General features: G+C 42.2%; 1 long non-coding RNA gene across 2 annotated transcripts; it reads right to left on the reverse strand.

Moving 5' to 3' along the window:
- Positions 1–6,789: 6,789 nt before the first annotated feature.
- On the reverse strand, positions 6,790–10,321 carry LOC125325491. Of its 2 annotated transcripts, none has more exons than XR_007203352.1 (2): positions 10,016–10,321; positions 6,790–6,976 (listed from the first exon to the last, which is right to left on the reverse strand). It is a non-coding gene; the product is annotated as an uncharacterized LOC125325491 (long non-coding RNA). The 2 variants fall into 2 exon arrangements; XR_007203351.1 differs by lacking the exon at positions 10,016–10,321 and adding an exon at positions 8,329–10,009.
- Positions 10,322–10,528: the final 207 nt, after the last annotated feature.

Consider the following 10,528-nt stretch of genomic DNA (forward strand, 5'->3'; position numbering starts at 1 on the left):
TTCTACCTGCATTTCTTTCTGGAGACAACAAAAGTTTCAGAGCTCTCAAGCATTTTTCCTTTAAGAAAATTTAACACAGAAACAGAGGTTCACCTTGAACCAACCACTTCATTTCAAAGAAATCAATCATTAGTTGTATTTGCCTTCTATCTTGCCAGTAAAAGAGCATGAAGCAAGAGATACAAATTTAGAAAACTAAGTAAGAATATTTTAGACTCTGCTTTAAGAAAACAAAGTAATTTTAGCTGGATGTGTCACAAACACAATTCAGAGCAACAGCTTTGAAAGCATCAGTCGATTCCATTAATTAACTGGAACTTTTTGCATTGGGATGGCACAAGGTAACTGAATCTAATCACACTGAATATTAGGGGATTGGTGCTGCTCAGTAAATTCAGAGATGCCAAGTTGAGCAAAAAGAATGTGTTTCATTCAGAGATGAAAGCCTTCTGAATTCTGGTGCTTTGTAAACAGCTGCTAAACTGATTGAATGATGCCTGTGAAGTACACAGGGTCAAATGTGGTCAGTACCTCAAAGAGTACCACATGTTTCAATATTGAAAAAGCACTCATGAAAAACATCTCAGTACACTCGTATCTGCCTAGCACTTCAAAAAATGTCCTAAGTATCCACAACAGAGGCAGCATTATCCTTTGTCAGTCCCCTCTCCCTCAAAGCTGATGAGAATTACACCTCCAAATTCAATATGGGTAGTAGATTTATCAAACAAAAAGGCTTCTTGGTTAGAATTAGCATTGACTGAGGTACCAAAGGAAATCAAGAATTACAAGAAATCTTAGGTGTTTATTTTATTCACACATTAGTCAATTCCATTAATCTGGAAAGCCACTGGAATGCATTCAGTAAAGCTTCCTTAGCTAAATTTTATTTCATTAAAGACCCTACAGTCAGGGTCAAGCACAAACTACATTCCTGATCTATCCAAGGAAGGGAAAACTGGAGGGAAAAGCAAAGGCATATGCTTGCTATAGCACAAAACAAAAAGCCCCTGTTTCCCTGCCTAGATGTACATAAATACTGGCAGCCCACTTGTGTCAGTGACTTCATCTCGTAAAACAGGTGCTTTGTTGACAAGATCATCCTCACCCCTGAATAGAAGGAAGTTGCACCCAAAGCACCAATTCAGATGTTCCAGACAGGAGTCTGGCCTTCCATCCAAGACAAATATGGAGCTTGATCTGCATTGCACTTACTGGGGTTTACTAGCCTGCAATATCTGAGGAGGATTTACTTCAGGATTCAAGGAGAAGGGGGGTGGGTGGCCCTTAATTAACCAGTCTTTGTGGCAAAACCCAGCCTTGCCTTGGCACACAAGAGAGGGAGGGAAAGCACTTGGATTCCACACTGACATAAGAAAATCTCATCCTGCAACTGCATTCTGCAACTGCACACAGGCAGATGCAGATTCACTCTCCCTAATGTCCTAAGTAAGGATACAGAAGCTTTTATCCTCACGGTCTGTACATCTTTAAAGATGACATGACTGATGCAGAGCACTTCAGCAAAAGGAACCAAGAAAATACATTTATGCTCTGGTTCTCAGACTGAGAAAATTACAGCCATAGAGAAATAAGAAAGACACTGTCAGGACTAATTTCAAAAATTAGCTTCTACAAAGAAAAAATACAAATAACACTAGCAGCTTTCAGTTTCTTGGATTTTTTTTTTTTTTAAGCAACACAGTATAAACAAAATTGTCATTATAATTCTTCTCTTGCAGCCCTTGCTCCCTAAGCAGCACAAGCTCCATCCCATGCCTGGGGGTCAACACCTGAAACTGGACTGAACCATAAACAAAACTGAAATTGGCTTTCTAATGTTGCTGCTTGTTTAACAAAAAAGAAAGAAAATTAGCTAAAACTACTTATCTTTATTACAGTAATTTTACTTCATAATTACTTCCTTTTTCTTTTTTAACTTTCCACTATGATCCTTTCAAATGCAGTGATCCAAAGTACACATTAAAAGAGTATGTGTATCCATTGGCTGTTCCCCAAACGTTCCTTTTGACTGTAAAGAATTTTTTTGGAGAGGAGAATGTTGTTTTGCTTATTTAAACATAAAAAGGGCAAGCATATTTCTTCGTTGTACCCTCACAAAGGCCAGAGTTTTGCATCTTACTGAGGACCAAAGGTGAAGGCAGCAGTATTTTTGGCAGGCTCCAAGGAAGCTCTTTGCAGCAGAGGTGCTCAGCAAAGTTATTCTGTCAGCAGCCAGGCTGCAGCACAAGCTGTGAGCAGCAGCTCCAGTCAGTGCTGTAGGTCAGTGTATTCAGACATGAGGAATTCGTTTGTCCCTGATTTTGGTGATACAATGTTCATCTCTTTCTCCTGAACTCTGAAAGGGATTTATTCTTTTTTTTCCTCATGTGTCACTACAAAAGTGGCTTATGTGTCTGTGAGCAAAAGCAAACAGCTCACATCAATCAGGTGCCCTCTGGGATTAAATGGGGCTTAAAGGTATCCAAGTGTGAGCCTAAGACTCTGGAGTTATGAATGAACCCCAGCTGTCAAAGACTATGCTTTCAGCCTGAACTGGGAGCAGGGGACAGGGCAGGTTGGACTCAGATGCCTCCTGAAAAACCCAAATGGAAAGTTCCTTTAGGTCCCCCTACAGCAGCATCAGCACCACTGATCCCCACTGAAGGAGTTGGGATTAGAGCTGAAATACATTAACTTAAATATCCACATATTGGTCAAGCCCACAGCCCATCCATGGCCTGAAATTCTCTGCATTGATCTTACCAGAGTGGCATTCATTTCACACTCCTCATCATGACAAAGCCCAGAGCAAGGCCTCTGTCACAAGAAACTTTTATACAAGTTCACTTGCATCTAAATTACACCCCAGATATAACCAACCCTTTGGAAGTGCCAAGATTCACCTGCTCAAACTGATCAGCTGGTAAACACATTCTAATCCTCACCTGGACACCTCCATCCTTCTATATATGACTGCCTCACCAGCACAGCTGGAATCCAAGGGTTCATCCCACAGATTTGTTCTCCTGTAACACTCCCATAGCTACATGGCCTCAAATATTGGAGACACCTTTGCACCTGGGGCTCACCATGACTTCAGTGTGTTCCTTCCTGTTGAAGGAATGGATGAATGTTGCCTGTAAACACTGTCATTACTGAGAACTAGAGCAGTCAAGAACTGGTGAAATGTAAGAAAGGTAAAAAATTTTCCAGTTTCTTTGAAGATTTGCCAGCAAAGCTTGAAAATTTAAAGCATTCCACTTTATTCTTTTCCCTTTATCACTGCCTCATGGAAAAAAAAAAAAAAAAAAAAAAAGGACAGGGAGAAAAGAGAGGGAAAAGATTTAACAGGCAGAAGAACCCCCTTCTCTATTCCCTTCATCTTCCAAACAATTGGTATTGTTTTTCCAGATCTCCTCAAAATCTTCCTGCAATTCAATCTCTTACCAGCAACTATTTCTGAAGATGCTTGTTCCTACTACCACAGCTCATCAAAACTTAGTGATTTCCAATCTGTGGTCCAGAGGGCTGGGAGGTGGATGATGGGCTGAGTGTTGTGCCTACACAGCAGTTGGGGTTCACTGGACTTGGGAACCACAGCCTCAACCTCTGTTGCTTATTGTCATTTCGTCCAACTTCACTTTGATTTCACAAAGAATAAGCAATTTACAGGAGATTATTCCAGGTGTTCTTAACATAATTGTTGTGATTTTTTTGTTTTGTTGGGTTTTTTTTCTTTAAAGAAGGAAAAAAATACCTCACAGGAAAGTTTCTAATTGCTACTTAGGCAATTGTGCAGTGAGGTCACCATATCCAGACTACAAGTGGGCTCAGAGGCACAAGTGATACAGACTTTATATGATCTTTCCTTCTCTGTTAAATTGAACTCCCTGAAAAGATAAACACAGAGCAGGAGTTGCCATACAACAACCATAAGAGGAACCATCTAACACACTTCAACATAAAGCGGTCATTTATATCTTTGCTCACAGGAGATTTGAGAGTTGTATTCATGAAGAACTCCTGTTTTAATAAACCTTGATTCTCTGCCCTTAGTCACTACTTCATAAGGCTCTGCCTATGGCTGTGAAGATTGGGGAAGGACTAAACTGTAAGACTTGACTAGAAATTGTGCTTACAATATCATCAGGGTTGGTTGGTTTGTTTCTCTCCTCTCCCCTCCAATAAACCTGAATATGAGTATTTTCTACAGCATTCATGGAAATGGAGATACATGCTATAACTAATTTCATGAAGTGAAGGAAATAAATTAAACTATCAGCAAGCAGATTAGTTTAGCAAGAGAAATTTTCTTTAGGCACTACAAAACTTCTGATTTACACAAGTGAAATACAGCAAGTCAGTGAAAGAACAGCCACCCACCTGTTCAACCAGAGCTCTTTATCACTTTAGTGGAACCGACCAAGCACAAACAAAACCAGTAAAAGCCAGTGACAAAGGTGCATGTTAATGACACCAGAAATGATGAAATTCCTTTCTTTCACCTTATCTTGAAAGTCGGAATTTGCTGCAATGCACTTGACTGCCTTCCAAAACACGCAACTGTAGGGTCTGCACCACAAGGCGACCTTACTTCAGGGAATCACAGACAGGTTGGGGTTGGAAGGGACAGGAAAGAGCATCCAATTCCACCCCCTGCCAGAGCAGGGACACCTTCCACTATTGCAGCTTGCTCAGAGCCCCATCCAACCTGGCCTTGGACACTGCCAGGGATGGGGCAGCCACAGCTTCTCTGGGCAACCTGTGCCAGGGCCTCACCACCCTCACAGGGAGAATTTCTTCCTCACATCCAATCTAAACCTGCTCTCTGTCAGTGTGAAGCCATGGCCCCTGGTCCTGTCACTCCAGGCCCTTGCCAAGAGCCTCTCGCCTGTGGGCTCCCTTCAGGCACTGCAAGGCCCCAAATCCTTCTCTTCTCCAGGCTGAACAATCCCAATTCTCCCAGCCTTTTAAACTGCTTTGCTAAGTCTCACCGAGAGTATTTGCTACAAAAGCGTCTGACAGCCAACAGTGATTACTCCACTAAACAGGAATGTGCTTTAACAGCTGCCTGTTACCTGGCTGTACCAACCATGGCTCTCATTGCTGAGTGACTGTGTCCCACAGAGAACCTTGTATGCAGAACACAAAATTCCCTTATAGTTCCATATTTTACAGCTTGTTAAATCATACTTTTAATTAAACAGGCTTCATTCTACATATCCAGTTGCTACTGTTTGAAGAAACAGGTACTCCCACTAAATCCTTACCTTGTGATTAAATTTGTTCTCCTTTCCTGCTCTGTGAACACCGCAGAGCACAGAACAGAGGAATCTTTAACTTCAAGAAACAACAACTGTCTTTAAACAATGAGGAGCAATGCTTTTGTCTGGGGAGCTACTAATATAAGCTTTCCCCTTCATGCAGGACTCAGCAGGCTAAAAATTAGTGACATTTTAAGTGGAACAATTCTTTCATCATCAGGCTGATATTTGGCTGCCATTCTGGTTACCTCCCTTATAAGGCACCAGCAAGAGGGAAGGGCAGGGAACACATTATGCAACTGTTCATTGTAAAAAATAATTAAAACAAATTTTAAGAAATGTCTGTAATAAACACTTCTCCAATATACAAAAGACAAAAGGAGCCTGATGCCGTTGGTCTAAGGTCTGCCCTTTCTACTGGGCTAATTTGGGAAAAGGGAATTTCTCCTGAAAGGTTTTTCTCATTTTTGTGGGAAAGTGGAACACTGAAGCCTGCGAACCACCCCTGCCTTCTCCAGAGTCTGGTTCAAATCTACCTAATCAGCCAGAGGCAGCTCTGCATCGGGAAATAAAGGGCAATACTGGGACACCTGCATCTTGTGCCCTCCTCTGTGCTCAGGTGTGATCCATGGAAATCTAAGATACCTAATTCCAAGGTCAGCTTCAAGGAAGGGTAAGGAGGTTCTGTGGTGAGGTCATTCACATCTTGGTTGGTTTGTACACAACAGCCCTCCCGCAGACAAGGAAATATCCTTTGGAATTTACCTATCAGTTCAGCTGTAAGTAGGGGATTTTTCTACTAGTGAAGTCATAAAAACACTGAGACCTTCTACCCACAGAACAGACTCAAGAGTCTCCAAACTGGCAGTGACCTGGCAGGATGAGGCCCCATCTGTCCTTTGGGGGCTTCTCAGTGGTCCTGGAGGAAGTTCACGGCACAGCACAAGCGTGCCAGAGAAGCTGTCTCACTCTCTGTTGCATCAGGGACAGGGACACGGAGCCTGTACCACCAGGAGAGCCCCCTAAGCACACACAGCTCCCCACTTGTGACAAGCTGCTTCTGCCAAGCCCCTTTCCTTGGTTACCAGTTTCTGCCTTCAGCAGTCATTCAGGCGTCTTACTGAAGTGGTGACTTTCGTTCCCCTCCTCGTCCCTCGGCTATGGGAATGGGAGTTACGACTACTCCCCCTTCTATACACTCCTGTGTATGGAAGCTGAGTGTCTTTGCAACTCCTATGGCTTGATGCGACCCAATATCTTCATTTTAACTGCAGCCAATTGATGCACAACTGCGTTTCTCATATTATTACTCATTATTCTACTACAATGGCTCATAAAAAGGGCCCTCAACCAAGCACAACTTTCTGGGAAGGTACCCACTTGACTCAAGTTTTCCAAGTGTTTGTCTAGGAGATGGTCGGCTGGGTTTTGTTTCCCTACCAGGTAATTTAATTGCTAAAATACCTTAGCACATTTTATAAATGCAGTACTTAATGTGACATTACACACAGGGCTCTCAGAATTGTAAACAGCTCTCTTTATTACACGTAGCAGAAAAAGGTTTCACAACCTTTCATCTGGTCAAAGAAAAGAAAAAAGTTTTTTTGTTTTCCCTTCTGTGGAAGGAAATTTAACACACTCCAATAAGCAAAGGTCTTTGCTACAACTGGAGCTCCTCTACAGCATGTCAGTGATCATAGGCTCAAACTCTGGAACATAAGAGACATAGCTAATATAAGTTGCAATACAGTAAACACTCTTCCTCTCCCATATGTAGATCCAAGTTATCCCTTTACTTCCTCCCTCCCATTCACTCTGTCACCTTTGATAAACTCCATCTGTTTGCACAACCTGCACACACCAAACTATTATTTCATCTTGGCTGTTCCGTGTTACTAAAAGGTGAACAGTTGATCCCTTTTTACAGCTTCAGGACATTCTCACTCTTGTGAAATCCCATAAACCCAGGCTACCATTTTAACCAACCACTGCTCCTTTTACTAGTAAAAGCATAAAGACAACTGTTCCTTAGACAATCAAAATCCCATGGAAGTAGTCTTCCAAATTCCAGGTATCTGTTTCTTCACATTCTGATCAGTTGCAACTCTCATAAAACCATGTGTCAGCTAACAAATTTGCAGGTATAAATATTAAAGGCATACAACACAAACTAAGTTCCAAGTCTACAGTTCAAACCAGAATATAAAATCCAACACCTAAATTACTGAGAAATCAGAAAACCAGATATTTGAAGCATAAAGATTCATGCTCTTTCCTGATTCACCGTTTTCCTTTGCTTTGTTAATCTGTAAAAAGTATTTAATGAGATATCAATGCACGCCTTGCAAGATTACCTCATTTCACAAGTAAGGCAGTATTAACTATGACAAGTGCCCATTTTAATGCTTCCCATACTGATCAAATTATCTATGACAAGGAAACTGAGTTTTTCTTGATAATTTATTTATTCCCTTACTTCCTGTTTTGTTTTACATTGTTAAGAGAAAAATGTTCTATTACTTCCCCATGCAAATACAGGAGCAGTGGGACTGCCAGAAGTTACTCTGTAGTTTTAAACTACAGACTTGTGGGATTTTCTCTACCAAACAAGTTAAAAGTCTGCTCTGCTGCATTTGACAACTAATTTCTGAGCCTTCAAGACAAGATTCTGCCACTTTAAATGCAGTTCACTATTTAAATTCATAACATGAAATAAATAACTCCTCCCTGAGTTCCTACCCCACAATATTAAATTGGCTTACCCTTAGTGTAACAATTTTTTGCACAACAAAAGCTGTTATTTAATCACCAGACTTTGAAAAATTCTGCACCAACCTATCTCAAAAATTAGACTCCAGTTATTTATCAAACCCATATTTTCAAGCCACAGCAATGCAATTACCACTAGTGGCAGGTCTGCTCTAAGTGCAGCTATATGTTGAAATGAGCAACAAGAGAAGATTAAATGATTTTGTGGACAATTGTATGTTTGATTTATGTCAACTGCCATTACTCTAAGACACAAAGCCTCTTTCTGGGAGACTAAAAGCAAACCATTTACCATATAATATCAGCTTAGCAGGCTTTGTGCTGATGAATACTGCATTCAGAGAAGCAATTTTTTTAACTGCAATTTCCATGTCTACCCTGCATCTCCTGGAATACAAATATCAAAGTTTATCAACTGCCTTCACATTTTAACTAATGCTCAGCTTAAACTTGGTAGAAGAACAACATTTTTATTGGAATAAACATGGACTGAGCAAAAACTGAATCTATAGGGGGAAGACAAGCTTCGAAAGCAAGACAAACCCACTGCCTAGACAGATACAGAGGACACAGACTGTGACTAAGCTCCTTGTGGTCACTACAGGATTCAAGAGCCATCCCAAACTACAGCAGGAACCTAAAGGACTAAAAAAATTCCTACCCACCATTCAAACTTCGGGGACAAAAAGACAGATGAGCAAAGGGAGGCTACACAGAACTCCTGAGAAAGGACAGGTAAGCAAACCTCAGCCACATGCACCGTGCATGTACTGAACTCCAGTGTGATATCCCACATTATTACAATCCCACCAGGAGAGTCCCACCAGGGACTCCACTGCTGATCAGACCCTCTGAGGCCAGCACCAAAAAGCTTACACAAGAAGGTCCACAACAGATCATCTGACAGAAATCCAAAATTTCTGTTCTCCTGGGAACATTCCCTCACCAAGAGCACGGGTCTGGTGCAAGTCCACTGCAAGTTAAAGATGGGGTGTGGGTTTGCTGTGCTTTTTAAGACAGACTAACTTTCTGGGAAAAAAAAAAGGGGGGGGGAGGGGGCAGAAAGAACTAAAGCATGATACCTGTCCTCTGTAAATATCTACTTCTGAATTCTGCTTAGCTAGTGGCTTGGGATTTGTCTTCCCCTGAAATGTTTGAGAAATAAATGAATAAATGTTTAGAATTTTTTAAGCACTGTTAAGTAAATTATTTAAATTGAACATACAGTATGCCATGTACGTTATGAAAAAAAAATGAGTTCGTGGAGCTATGCAAATTTGACTTTTCCTATCCAAGATATTTCTTAACAAAACAAGGAAAATGTGTCTACATATGGCACAGAAGGTGAAACTGCAGCAATTCTACTAGATACAGTTACAGATTTCTCCCAGTCAATGAGGGTGCCCACTGATCACCTCAGGTCAGTAGCCTGTGGGCTACTATTTCTTTTCACTCTTCAGAGTAAAATTAAAGCTGATATTCTTTCATTCCTAAAGGATAAGGAATGAAAACAATTTTTCAGACTCCTGTGTATATTTAGGCACCTTTCATGGTGCAGGCACAACAACTTAGCGAGATTTATTAGCGTTATAAATACTCATAAACAAGATCCCTCTGCTTCAAGTGACTTTTACAAACTGTAATCAAAACACTGAATCAGCACACCTGACAAACCCCAACATCTAGAGTCAACAAAAACCCCACTGCTTTCCAAAGAGAAGGTAAAAGCAAAACCAGTACATCCCACCAAGTATCTTACAGGAAGCTTTTAAAAAAAACCAAAAACAAACAGACTTCGGCATTGCTTTTGATTCAGAGGCTCGAGCAAGGCTCATTTATTCCCAGTCAGGATTTTGCAAGAGGAAGCCAGGTACACCAGCGGAGGCATGCGTGTGAACTCTGCTATTCTAACCCAAGGCGTTCCAGATCAAGTAAAACCAAACAACTGCAAGACCTCTGTTATTAGCATTAACTTTTACCTGAATCGCTGAGAATTGTCTAAAGACACAGAGCACGAGCCGGACAGCCAAACCACGGGGGCCCCAATCCCAAACTCCTCCGGCTCAGCAGAAGGTTTGGGATTTGTTCCTCCCGCGACTGGAAACTTGTGAAGGTTCTGCTTGCTTTTCTAAGCGCATTATGGAGATAATTTCGTCCCTTTATTTATTTATTTCTAAAGAGGGCAGGACACTCTTAAGCCCAGAGCCACGTTCCGTAGCACAAGTACAGCCCAGCCGTGACCCTCCCGGCGGGGTGCCCGCACAGCCCCGGCCCCGCTCCCCTCGCCGGGCTCACCTGTGCTCCCGCACCGACACCCCCGGGGGCACCTCAGCCCCCCGGCCGGCGGCAGCGGGACAAGTCACCCCGGGGGCAGCGGGACGAGCCGCCCCAGGGACTGCGGGACGGGTCACAAGTCACCCCGGGGGCAGGGAGCCGAGTCGCCCGAGGGGCAGGCGGGCGAACTGCCCCGCTGCCCAGAGCCACCCCCGATC

This window comes from Corvus hawaiiensis, chromosome 4, assembly GCF_020740725.1.
Source record: "Corvus hawaiiensis isolate bCorHaw1 chromosome 4, bCorHaw1.pri.cur, whole genome shotgun sequence".
NCBI lineage: Eukaryota > Metazoa > Chordata > Aves > Passeriformes > Corvidae > Corvus > Corvus hawaiiensis.